This window comes from Myotis brandtii, unplaced genomic scaffold, assembly GCF_000412655.1.
Source record: "Myotis brandtii unplaced genomic scaffold, ASM41265v1 scaffold191, whole genome shotgun sequence".
Taxonomy (NCBI): domain Eukaryota; kingdom Metazoa; phylum Chordata; class Mammalia; order Chiroptera; family Vespertilionidae; genus Myotis; species Myotis brandtii.
In genome coordinates, this window is record NW_005357115.1 from 3,489,135 (window position 1) to 3,503,337 (window position 14,203).

Here is a 14,203-nt window from a genome sequence, read left to right on the forward strand (position 1 = left end):
TTCATTATATTCCATAAATGAGTGAGATCATGTGATATTTATATTGCTCTGACTGGGATATTTCACTTAGCATAATGATCTCCAGTTCCATCCATGCTGTTGTAAATGGTAAGAATTCCTTCTTTTTTTTTACTGCAGTGTAGTATTCCATTGTGTAGATGTACCACAGTTTTTTTTTTTTTTTTTAATTAAATCTTTTTTGTTCAGGTTACATTTGTTCCTCTTTTTTTCCCCCCCCTGACTCCCCTCCTCCCAGTTCCCGCCCCACCCTCCGCCCTCACTCCCCACCCACTGTCCTCATCCATAGGTGCACGATTTTTGTCCAGTTTCTTCCCGCATCTCCCATTCCCCTTTCCCCCCCAAGAATAGTCAGTCCATTCCCTTTCTATGTCCCTGATTCATTATAATCACCAGTTCATTCTGTACATCAGATTATTTATTCACTTGGTTCTTAGATTCACTTGTTGATAGATGCATGTTTGTTGTTCACAATTTGTATCTTTACCTTTTTCTTCTTCCTCTTCTTAAAGGATACCTTTCAGCATTTCGTATAATACTGGTTTAGTGGTGATGAACTCCTTTAGCTTTTCCTTATCTGTGAAGCTCTTTATCTGACCTTCAATTCTGAATGATAGCTTTGCTGGATAAAGTAATCTTGGTTGTAGGTTCTTGGTATTCATCACTTTGAATATTTCTTGCCATTCCCTTCTGGCCTGCCAAGTTTCTGTTGAGAAATCAGCTGACAGTCGTATGGGTATTCCCTTGTAGGTAATTGAGTCTCTTTCTCTTGCTGCTTTTAAGATTCTCTCTTTGTCTTTTGCTCTTGGCATTTTAATTATGATGTGTCTTGGTGTGGTCCTCTTTGGATTCCTTTTGTTTGGGGTTCTCTGCGCTTCTTGGACCTGTAAGTCCATTTCTTTCACCAGGTGGGGGAAGTTTTCTGCCATTATTTCTTCAAATAGGTTTTCAATATCTTGCTGTCTCTCATCTTCTGGCACCCCTATTATTCTGATGTTGGTACGCTTGAAGCTGTCCCAGAGGCTCCTTACACTATCTTCGTATTTTCGGATTCTTTTTTCATTTTGCTTTTCCGGTTGGGTGTTTTTTGCTTCTTCGCATTTCAAATCTTTGACTTGATTCTTGCGCTCCTCTGGTCTGCTATTGGGTGTCTGTATAATATTCTTTATTTCAGTCCGTGTATGCTTAATTTCTAGTTGGTTCTTTATCATAGCATCGAGGGTCTCATTAGTTTTCGTGACTCTCTCCTCAAGTTTATTGACAGCTTCTAGCACATTTTTGCAAGCCCTCAAAATTGCGATTTTTAGCTCTATATCCTCCATTTCTGTCATGTTTTTTTGTCTCCGCATTTTTTATGCTTTCTTGGTGCACCCCCTAGTGGTCTTTGTGCGCAGTCTTGTTCTAGTTGAGCCTTGATTGTTGTAGTTAATACTAGAGGGATTTGACCACCAGGCCGACTGGCTGTGTGAATCAGCTGTGTCTGCCGCGGAAAACTTCTGTCCTCTGGGGAGGTGCTAATCTAGCCTTTGCCTGAGGCGATCCGGCAAATGGCTCTGCGCAGGGCTTGGGCGGGGCGGGCTCAACAGGGCGGGCGGAGGGAGCCGTTATGGTGCCCTCAGTCCTGTTCCCAGAGGCTCTGCTTCTCAGAACCCCCGGAACCGCTGCAAACCTCGGAGGGAAAGCTGCCTTCCAACTGATGCCAGACACTCCCGCTTCTCCCGTTTGGGTCCGAGTCCCCAGCGATTCGCCCGTATCTGGAGCTCAGAGTCTGAGACTCCCCCCTGACCGAAAACGACAACCGCGCTCTCAGCCACCAGCCCGCTTTGCGCGCGCACCTCCGCACCTGAGTATTTTCCACACTGCGCCTCCTCTGAGCCTCGGTGTGCTGTTATTTTTCCTTCTAGTTGAAGAGTCTCTCCTCAGCCAGCCTTCCTGCGGTTCTGGGTGATGTCCGTTCCGTCTTTTAGTTGTATTTTTGAAGTGGTTGTTTGCGGCAGCAGTCTGCGGTGTTCACCTATGCCACCATCTTGGTCTCTCCCTTCTTTCTGATTTTTTAAAATGAACATAATACTTAGAGTCCTTATTGTTCTATATCGTCACACTCCAAGGCAGAATGTTTTCTGCTCATACCCAGTGTAGGTCAGTCAATTTCCTGGTGTTTATTTGGGGCCAGTGATAGGCCCTACACTCTTAGGCACTGGAAGAAGCAACGGGAGAACAAAGCTAAATCGCCCAGAAGCTTAGAAATGGAAAGAACCTTGGAAAACATCGACTAATTGTCTTAGTCCAGAAACAGGCCCAGCAACATTAAGCATTTAGCCAGGACCACACTGCAAGGGCCGCTGCCGACCCCATGGCAATGGTCAGCAGGACTCGACGTTTGTTTTTGTTTCATTTTAAAATCCCCAGTCCTCCAATATGTGATTTTTTATCTGACCGGCTAGAGACTGACTCTGAGACATGCCATTGGTAACCAAGGTATAGATGACAGGAGATCTAATGAACCTACTCAGTTACAGGTTCCACAAGGCCCTCTGAGAAAGGGACATGTACACTAAGCCCTGAAGGATAAGTGGAAGTTAGCTGGAAAGCAGGGTAGAAGTATAGTAATAGCAATATAGATCATGTTCTTCTTTCTGATTTTTTAAAATGAACATAATACTTAGAGTCCTTATTGTTCTATATCGTCACACTCCAAGGCAGAATGTTTTCTGCTCATACCCAATGTAGGTCAATTTCCTGGTATTTAGGGCCAGCGATAGGCCCTACACTCTTAGACACTGGAAGAGGCAACGGGAGAACAAAGCTAAATCGCCCAGAAGCTTAGAAATGGAAAGAACCTTGGAAAACATCGACTAATTGTCTTAGTCCAGAAACAGGCCCAGCAACATTAAGCATTTAGCCAGGACCACACTGCAAAGGCCGCTGCCGACCCCATGGCAATGGTCAGCAGGACTCGACGTTTGTTTTTGTTTCATTTTAAAATCCCCAGTCCTCCAATATGTGATTTTTTATCTGACCGGCTAGAGACTGACTCTGAGACATGCCATTGGTAACCAAGGTATTATTGCAACTGACACAGTGAGAAGTCACTGCTCATTGACTGCACTGGGAAAATAATACTGATGAGGGTGAGGTGAACCTGACGCCATCAGTCCATTGATGATGATAACACTGCAAATTGTTATCACCCCCAAGTGAAAATCAGCATGACACTGCATTTCAAAAGCCATAAAAACAGGATTCTTGGGCCCAGTAATTCCATTTGTACCCTAAGGAAATAAGTTCTGGTACATCCATAAGGAAATATTAAAAGTAATGGCTATGGCCCGGCTGTCATGGCTCAGTGGTTGAGCGTCAACCTACAAAACAGGAGGACATGGTTCCATTCCCGGTCAGGGCACATGCCGGGGTTGTGGGCTTGATCCCCAGTGTGGGGTGTGCAGGAGGCAGCCAATCAATGATTCTCTCTCATCATTGATGTTTCTATCCCTCTCTCCTTCTCTCTTCCTCTCTAAAATCAATATATATAAATATATATATTTAAAGTAATGGCTATAGAGAGCCAATAAGAACAGGGGGAAGTTTACAAACTAATTTTGAAGCCATTCTAAATATCCACTATATTTATAAACATATTTATGAAGAAGCCTATAGCCTGCATCTGTGCCCTAAGCCACCAGAGTAGCTTTCTCCAAAGTCCCCTAAAATTCCTAGTTGCTGAATGCAATGACTACGTTTCAGTCTTCCACTCACCGGAGTGTTGGAAGGTAGTTAACATCCCACCTCCCTGCTGGGCCCTACAGCTTCTTTTCCTCCTCTTTCCCCATTGGGTAGTCTCTTGAAGCCGAGCTCAATTACTTTATCTATTCCCTCAGCATTCTCTTTCAGAGGAAACTCCTTCATATCCTATTCCAAACTAGCTTCTAGTTCCATCTATGTGCCAAGGATTCCAAATCCTGACCATTTGGATAACTAGATTGTACTCTCCCTGGCCTCAAGGCACGGCGTCACTAGCCTGCTGCATATTTTCATGTGGATGCTGCCCAGGCTCCTGAAATTTAGTAAGTCTCAAATGGAACTAACTCTTCCCCACCAAAAGCTGCTCACTCTCCCCCATGTCTTTCCTCTTTGCTACGGGATCCTCTCTCATCACTCCCTCCTACCAGGAGGACAACCGCAACAATTTCTTAAATGATCTCAGTGTCCCCAGTCTCTCTCCACCCTTAACTTAGTTGAATGAATGATTCCCCCTTCAGGACAAATCCCTGCCAGGTCATCCCCTGACTTAGTCCTTCAAAGGCTCGCTCTGCCTGCAGCAAAGAGCCCGCCTCCTTGGCTGGCACACGAGGCCTTTCCTAATCTGGCCTCTGCACCCCCAAGAGCACCGCTCACACACGCTTCTCTGTGTCCTTGCCCAACCAAGTGCAATCGCCAGAACAAGCCACGTTCTACTGCTCTGGTACTTGCTGAACCCTGTAAGTGTCGCAAATCCCTGTCTGTCCCCCTAAACTGAAATGAAGCATCACCCCGCCAGGATGCCTTCCTTGACTCCTGAGCTAAAAGAGGTGAGTGCCCTCTGGGAGTCACAGCAGCCTTTCCTCACCTTTACCCCACACCTTGACCACTTTCATGTTTTATTACTGTGGGTTTTTTCTCCACCAGGAGCTCCTTAAGGACAGAGTGTGTCTTCCACATGTGTGTCTAGAGCCCAGCGCAGAGAGAAATGAGGCAAGAGGAAAAAAATAAAGCCAAGCGGTGACAGTACCTTGTTACACTGATGGGGGAATATGTGCTTATTTTTCCCTTCCTGTTTCCTATATTCTCCAGTATGTGGACTCCACTATTTTCATACATTTTTAAAACTCGATTCATTTTCAAGATGTGTCCAGTCTCTCCTACATAACTCTAATAAAAGAATTCACTGCCTCGGTAAAGTCAAGTTCATCTCTCCTAGACCTCTCTAGCTCCTCAAAACCCCCCACCTCAACCTCCACGAATTCTTCAGAACTTAGCAAAGTAGAAACACTTCCTTCACCACTTTTAGCAGACAGAAGGACCACCCACACACCAAAAAATTCCTTGGCCTTGAAAAGGTTACATTGCTCTAGTAGCTGAGTGCCAAACCCATTTTCGGCCAAACATTCGTCAGAACCTCACTGTATTCACAGCCTAACACAAAGGATGAGGTAGATTCACAGAACCTGCCTAAGACTTAGAGAGCTTGGAGATGATGCAACTTCTGAGTGACAGATCTTTCACCATGTCAACTTGAGACATCAATGAAACAAGAGGGGGTAGGTACCTCTGAAAATTCTTCCCATTTTGGGGGTGGTTGTTGTTTACCAAAACATTATCTTCTAGGGTATCGACATTTTCAGTCATACACAATGGCTTGTAATTCTTTTAAATTTGTGAAAAACAATCCAACCACATATTATTGTTCAGGCTGACATTTGCTATTATTTTTCCTTAAAAGAAAACAAAAACCTAATGATTAGTTAAAAAAAACAAACCCAAAGAAACCCCAGTTGAGAAGCAAACCCTGTGGCTTAGCAATCATCACTCTCGTTAATAGCACATAAGTGTTGCCTGACGAATGGACTCCTATCATAAATGCAATTAACACACAGTTCTTGTGATTCCCCACAGTGTTTAGAATTTGGGCCCAGCTCTGGAAGCGATGACTTTAATAGCAATAAATCAAAGGGAACCTCACCTAGGGCACTTGGGCAGAGTACGCTATTTTCCACCTCCGTCAGCAGAGACCCTCAACTGAAATGTTGGACCCTGGCTCAACAGCTGTCCGAGAAGGTACCTACCTCCTACCCTCAGAAGTCCTGGCATCTATGCCGGGAAGGGTGCTTTTCCCAATGAAGCCCATTGTCAGGGTCTACCGAGATCACGAGGACAAGCAGGGTCTCTGCCCTCAGGAAGTCCCTGCCTGAGGAACTGCTGGCCTCCATCCTGGGGATGACTCCACCTCAGCTGGTGGTGCCAGAGCAAGGCATTTCTGGCAGCAAGAATGAAACACCGTCCAAATTAAAGGGCCACTGAAGTACAAGAATGTCAAATCTGAGCTCACTGCCTGCAGGAAGTCAGGGGTGTGGAGAAAGATGAGGGATGACGGGAAGGAGGGAGGTCACGTGGCCTTTTCACTGAAAACATACCATAAGCAGGCAGCCGCATTTAGAATATATACTGTCCAAGGTTTTGATTTAACTCCACACACATTACTTGCCTATAGGTACCCATGATCATTGCCTGGGAACTTACCTCACAGAGATTATTTATGTTCTTATGACAGAGAAGAGGAGTAGTTAAAAGGGAGAAAAAGGGAATGTGAAAACAGGTCAGAGGAAGATGAAATGATTGATTCAAAGCCACGTGACCATCAGAGGCGCTGTCACAGCCAGGAGACACCTGTTGTGCTTCATCCACCATTAGTTTATTGCAAAGTGAAGTTCTGGCAGAACAAAGGGCAAGTAAGTCCACTAAGAATGAATTACACTAATGAATGAAGTCAACTCAACAGATAGTACTTGTATTTAGTATCAGCTGTAGGTGGTTTGCAAAGTCAAAATTTATTAACTATTCAAATGTCCAAGCTGTACAGATTTTTTCCAGATATACATACAACATATTTATATCATAACAAAGTTAAATTTTTATAAAATATTTCCTTAAGGACTAAAGATGCTAAAAAGCTTCAATCACCAATTAATTAAATATTTGATATACATTTACAGGTACTATTAAAGATCTGACATAAATATATAAGTCACACAGATGAAAAAGAAGAGCTATGACTCATATGGTTGCACTTTTGACCTACCCCATATTAAAGCAGAAAACAAAATTATGCCACATAAATTGAGCTGATTTTAATAACCTTTTTATTAGAAGATAAACCACCATTATGTCCATTTAAACCATCATTCTTAAAAGAGCTACCAAACAATAAAATTATTACCTTAAATCCCAAACTACAGTACAATCTTGACTGTTCTAATTACCTTCCCTATTGGTTGGTACAGGACATCTGACCCCTCCATGACATACGCAGTGGCAACTGATGAGGACAATTAGCAGTAGTTTTGTATATACAGTGGAAGTAGTAGGACTGATCATATACACAGTTGAATCACTACTTCCACTGAGAATAGGGTCAATAAAAATAATGATTAAAAGCATTACACATTTTGTCTACCCAATCACTTGCAATCTTTAGCAGTAAATCCCACACAACGGCATATTATTTGTTCCATAAAATCTTTACATATCGAAAATACTTTCTAGTCCAGGTTCAGATTATTAACAATGAAAAAATGTTCATCTTCTTTCTTACCTCCATGGACTATCTGCCCCTCATTCACCAGATACATAGAAAGACGAGTAACTGGACAGACAATTTGACCATAGAATGTTTGCAAAACAGAAATGCTCTATTTTAAGGCAAGTATCTTTATCACATACATACATAGCAATTTCTCCAGTGGTGAACTTTATCACATAACAGTACAAAATTCAACAAAAAAACTGAGGTATAACTTTAGTTAACATAAATACAAATGTCAGAAGTGTTAAGACATTCTCAATATACTTCACATATTTTACCCATAACTAGAGAACTTTTCTCAAAGTTCTTATTATGTCCAGAAATACCCGAGATTCTGTATTCTAAAGATAACACTAGAAATTAAATACTCTAAAATCTGTGCAATAAGGCTCTCCACATAAGGCTAACCTTTGATATAAGGCTATGTCAACTTGGTTCCTGAAAATAGCACAAATGTGTGCAAAATTCAAGCTATTCTGAACTAACGTAAGAGGAGTTAGTCTCATGAGAGATGATGAACTGATAAGTTTATTGAGCAAAATTAAACTTAGGCAATAAGCAAAGTTTAAAATACATCAAATAAAAACATTTCCTATCATATTTCACCATAAAACTGACCTATTGTGCTATAAACATGGTTGAATATGTAAGGTACTTTTTAGTGTAAAACAGACATACATTTACCTGTACCTAAATAATTTAAGTGGCTTAAATCGATAACTTGGTATGTATAATATATTTAAAAATCTACATTCTATGACCTTTATAAAAGTAGATCTGTTCTTTACTTTCAAGTTAGAGATAGTTTAATAGTTGATCTTTGGATATGTCCACTCAATAGCTATATAAAGTGAAAAATAATACAAATCTAAGTCATCACCATTAGGTGCATTAACATGTAAGCCATCATCAGTTTTGGGCCCTGAAAGTGAAAAATTATTGATACTACATAAAGTGGAAAAATATAAACCCCAGATTTCTGCTCTCATCCAGAAACTTATAGTCAATATATATTTTTAATTATTGAATAGTTTGATGCAATGACATTCAGTGAAAAAATTGGATTACTGATTATATTCATGTTAAAAATGTTGTCCTTAAAATGAAGGTAGACAGTATTCATTATGCCTAAATACAAAGGTAAACTAATGACAAGGTAGATTTTTTTTAAAAATCTTCACCCAAGGATATGTTTAGAGGGAAGAAAAGGGGGTGGGGGGGAGAAACATCGATGTAGGAGAGGAACATCAATCGGTTGCCTCCTGTGCATGCCCCGTGCCCACCAAGGATCGAACCCATAACCTAGATATGTGCCCTGACTGGGAACGGAATCCGAAACCTTTTGGTGTATGGGATGACACTCCAACCAACTGAGCCAACAGGCCAAGGCTAGATTTTCTTAAGTATGAAAATTACTGCACTCGTTTCCTTTGCCAAACTCCCAGTAACATTAGGAGAAAAAAAAATCCCACTCAATAGCTATATAAAATGAAAGATAATACAAATCTAAGTCATCACCATTAGGTGCATTAACATGTAAGCCATCATCAGTTTTGGGCCCTGAAAGTGAAAAATTATTGATACTACATAAAGTGGAAAAATATAAACCCCAGATTTCTGCTCTCATCCAGAAACTTATAGTCAATATATATTTTTAATTATTGAATAGTTTGATGCAATGACATTCAGTGAAAAAATTGGATTACTGATTATATTCATGTTAAAAATGTTGTCCTTAAAATGAAGGCAGACAGTATTTATTATGCCTAAATACAAAGGTAAACTAATGACAAGGTAGATTTTTTTTTTTAAATCTTCACCCAAGGATATGTTTAGAGGGAAGAAGAGGGGGTGGGGGGGGAGAAACATCGATGTAGAAGAGAAACATCAATCAGTTGCCTCCCGTGCATGCCCCGTGCCCACCAAGGATCGAACCCACAACCTAGATATGTGCCCTGACTGGGAATGAAATCCGAAACCTTTTGGTGTACGGGATGACACTCCAACCAACTGAGCCAACAGGCCAAGGCTAGATTTTCTTAAGTATGAAAATTATTGCACTCGTTTCCTTTGCCAAACTCCCAGTAACATTAGGAGGGAAAAAAAATCTAATTTTGTTCACCTAATAATTTAATCAAGCACTCTAGAAAACTATTGCTCTGAGGAGAAGTTAAGCAGGAATTTCTCATTAAATTTCCAAATTGAAGCAAAGTAAGGGATTCAAAAAATTAGACTATGTAACTGAATACATTATAACTACAGAGACAAATGATATATAAAATTTGGAAAACTCCAGAGCAAACATTTCGGTAACTTTATTCTTGTGCTTGCACATGATGAAAAGGAATTTAAGGTTAAAGATGGAGAAATGAAAGTTCCCATTAAAACAGCTGCACACAGAATAACCAGAAAGATCCACAACCCAAATTCCACTTCCACGGTGATGTCAGGCATCATGCGCTCGTGGGTTGTGGGAGTTCCTCCTGACTCCTACAGAACAGGCACGAAGCCTGACAAGTTTTCCCTGGCACCAAACTCAGATAGTTGCTCCTTTGCAAAAATGTCCGAATGTATTGGTTAATAGTGGAGGTGGGGAAAGAGGACCTGTAAGAGTAAATGCCTGAAGTGCACCTTCCTTTCAAGGGATCTAGACATCTGTTTATGTACTGACCTCACATACCTGCACTTCTAGAGACAGCCACAAATCAGCCACGGCTTCTGCCCACAGAATGAGTCGCTCTTGTGCTGACTGTGACTCATCACAACAGCAGTTGGGTAAAATCAGTTTTCTGCTTTGAGTACACCAGACAAGGCCAAGCACCAAGTACTTGCTTCTGCCTGCTCATCGTGTCTAATCAGCAAAATGCCACAAACTTAGTGGCCCAGGGTGTGGTTCTGTGCAATGTCTCTGCAGACCACGTTATGGCAGTTCCAACATTTCCTTCTACAGACAACTGCCCTCAACCTCCCCACCTCCAAAAGATTGTCCCCCAACTCGGGAGATGGTAAGACTAGTCTGGGATTTGAATAGGCCAAGAAGAAGGAGAATCCACCAGTGGATACCAAGTGGAGAAGACCCTGGAAGAGGTGCAGGCAGCAGAGACGCCCACTGCCAACCCTGAGAGGCAGGAAGAGACCATCAGACCCACAGGCTCAGTCAGGCAGCTGCTGTGCTTTACAATAAACACCCATTGCCTCTGGGGGCCTACATGTTCCCTGTAACAAATGAACCTATAAATACAGTAAGAACGATGTATTTTTGAGTTACTGCTGGCTATACTGTTTTTTTTTTTTCTCAGCAAATTTTATTTTTTAAGGATAACCAACTAGGGTCAGATTTATTTTCAGAATACTTAATAAAAGTATTAAGCAAAAATAAAATAATTATAGAACATTAGGACATTCATTTTAATGAAAAAGTTGCCAGAATTTTCATTACTCTATAAACTTTGGGAATCGGAACCATTTTCCAAGCATTCATTGAATGACTAGTAACGAGGAATCACACTATCCCTAAGAATGGTTGCTATGAGTATTACTGAATACACATTTATTTTATATTTGTAACAAAGTATACCTCTCTTTGAAACCTTTCATTCCTAATATTTTAGCAAAAAAAAAATGTAGCATACCCCAAATCTTGGATCATAACTCCTTTAGGCTTGAAGATTATGAACATTTGCATTCAAGCTTATTAACATCCACCCAGCATATTCATGTGATTTATTTAAAATGTAGCCATTAGCCAAGACCTTTGGGGTATAGGTACAAAATTAAAGAACAGTAAGTATTCAGGCAAACACTATATTAGCAATACTAATCATGAAAAAAATGCCAGTGGGGCTCTATCCATTAGAAGTTAATCAGACTGAAAAACTCGATCTCGCAAGGTGATCTTCGAAGCCATTTGAGGAAGTGTTGTTTATAAATAACACTGGATTTTTCTCCAATTATTTTAACTGACATAATTTCCTGGGGGAATTGCAGAATGATTCCTTTCATGGAGAGGGATTACATTAAAAAAAAATCTGGGCTTAGTATTTGTACAAAGCAGCCTCAGGTTAAATCACAGAATGGATCTTCTGCCCAGAACTTAAGGGGTTTTTCAAAGGGCATCTGTCAGGGTGAGACCAGCTGGTGGTCATCTCTGTGCACCCCATAGGGTGCAGCACAGCACTGACCTGTATTAGGTAAAAGCTCCTACTATGTGCACACAAAGGATTTTTTTTTTTTCCTATAGCAATACTAGGTTAATCAACTACCAAGTCTTGTTTTTTAAATGAATGGCTTCTTCCCCCAGAAATTCAGTGATACTTGCACTTTCTAGAAAATGCAAACTTTAAAACACTAGGAAACCCAATTCGAGGAAGCTCTGACAGGCCCTGTGTTTCTCCAGTTTTTCTCCCAAGGCCATCTCCAAGACGGACAGAGGCAGAGAGCTGTAGGAGCTCGACCGCTGACTGTCCAGGGAGACAGCCTGCGTTTCTCCACAGTTTGGCATCCTCCTAGCGCTCCTGGAGCATCTGAGTATGAGAAGCACAAGGTTAGGGAATAATGAGGAATTAAAATAAACCAACAAATAGAAACAAAGCATCTTATCTCTTTTGTGCCTGTGTGTCTCTGTATCTTTAGGCAAGTGAATACAAACTTAAATGAACTTGGGTTAATGAAGAGGATCCGTTTAATAGTCTTAGAATCCATTAGATGTCTACCAGCTGACAAACTGTAAAATCCAGCAACGAGCACTTCTATGGCTTCGAGCTGATTAGTATCCTGTCTAGATTTAGAAACTCATTTCAACCAAGTTTATTTCTTTTTTAAAAAAATATATATTGATTGATTTTTTACAGAGAGGAAGGGAGAGGGATAGAGAGAAACGTCGATGAGAGAGAAGCATCGATCAGCTGCCTCCTGCACACCCCTTACTGGGGATGAGCCTGCAACCAAGGTACATGACCTTGACTGGAATTGAACCTGGGACCCTTCAGTCCCCAGGCAGACGCTCTATACAGTGAGCCAAACCAACTAGGGCAACCAAGTTTATTTCCTAACACAGACAGTACAACAACTCAACTCACAGAAAAATCTGTCCATCTCTTCATTGAAACATATCATTAGAGTTCAACATCCTTTCATGATGAAAACACTCAACAAGCTAGAAATATAAGGAACTTCTTCAACATGACCAAGGGTATCCATGAAAAACCCACAGCTAACCTCATGCTTAATGGTGAAGACTGGAAGTCGTACCCCTAAGATCAGGAATAAGACAAGGATGTCCCCTCTCACCACTTCTATTTGACATTGTACTAGAAGTTCTAGCCAGGGTAATTAGACAAGGTAAAAAAATAAAAGGGAGGAATAAGTAAAACTATCTCTCTTTGTAGATGATATGACCTTATACATAGAAAACTGTAAAAAATTCTCAAAACTACTTTTAGAGCTAATAAACAAGTTCAACAAGGTCACTGGATACAGGATCAATATACAAATACCTGGTACATTAGCAATAAACAACCTGAAAATAAAATTAAGAAAACAATTCCATTTACAATAGCATAAAAAATTATAAATACTTAAGAATAAATTAAACCCAAGAAGTGAAAGGATTATACACTGAAAACTATGAAACACTGGAAGAAATTAAAGAAGACTTAAGTAAATGGAAAAACAGTGTGTCCAAGGATTGGAAAGCTTAATGTTGTTAAGATGGTAATACTTCCCTAATTGATCTACAATCGCTATCAAAATTCAAAGTGCCTTTTTCTTGTAGAAATGGACAACCTACCCTAGCTGGTTTGGCTCAGTGAACAGAGCGACAGCCTGCTGACCAAAGGGTCCCGGGTTCCATTCCGGTTAAGGGTACATACATATCTCGGTTGCAGGCTCCTCCTCAGCCCAGACCCTGGTTGGGGCTCGTGTAGGTGGCAACCAACTGATGTGTTTCTCTCACATTGATATTTCTCTCTGTCTTTCCCTCTCTCTTCCACTCTCTCTAAAAATCAATGGAAAAAATCCTCAGGTGAGGAGAAAAAAAAATAGAAATGAACAACCTGATATAAAAATTCACATAAAAATGCAAGGGACCCAGAATAGTCAAAACAATCTTGTAAAATAAGAGCAACTCACACTTTCTGGACCCCTACCTCACACCATATCACTAACCTGAAAGAGCTAATACTATAAATTCTTTATAAGAAAACAGAGGAGTAAATTTTGAATTTCTTAGATACAACACCAAAAGCACAAGAGAAAAAAATATATTGGACTACATAAAAAAGTAAAACTTGTGTGCTGTAAATGATATCATTAAGAAAATGAAAAAATAACCCTCAAACTGAGAGAAAAATATTTGGAAATCATGTATCTGCTAAGGTCTAATCTCCAGAATATATAAAGTACTCCTAGAATTCAACAAGGAAAACACAAATAACCCATTTTTTTTAATGGGCAAAGGATTTGAATAGACATTTTACCCAAAGAGATATACAAATAATCAATAAATATATAAAAAATGTTCAATATCATCAGTCATTAGGAAAATACAAATCAAATGAGATAATACTTCATACCCACTAGGATGGGCATTATACCCCCAAGAAGGAAAAATAAGCATTGGGGAGGGCATGGAGAAACTGAAACCCTCACATACTGCTAATGGGAATGTTCAGTGGTTCAGCTACTTTGCAATATGATATGACCTTCCTCAAAAATTAAACTTATTGTTACCAGTAACCTAGTAATTCCATTCCTAGATATATACACAAGAGAATGAAAAACATATGTTCACACAAAAACTTGTATGTGAATGTTTATAGCAGCATTGTTCATGACATCCAAAGAGGG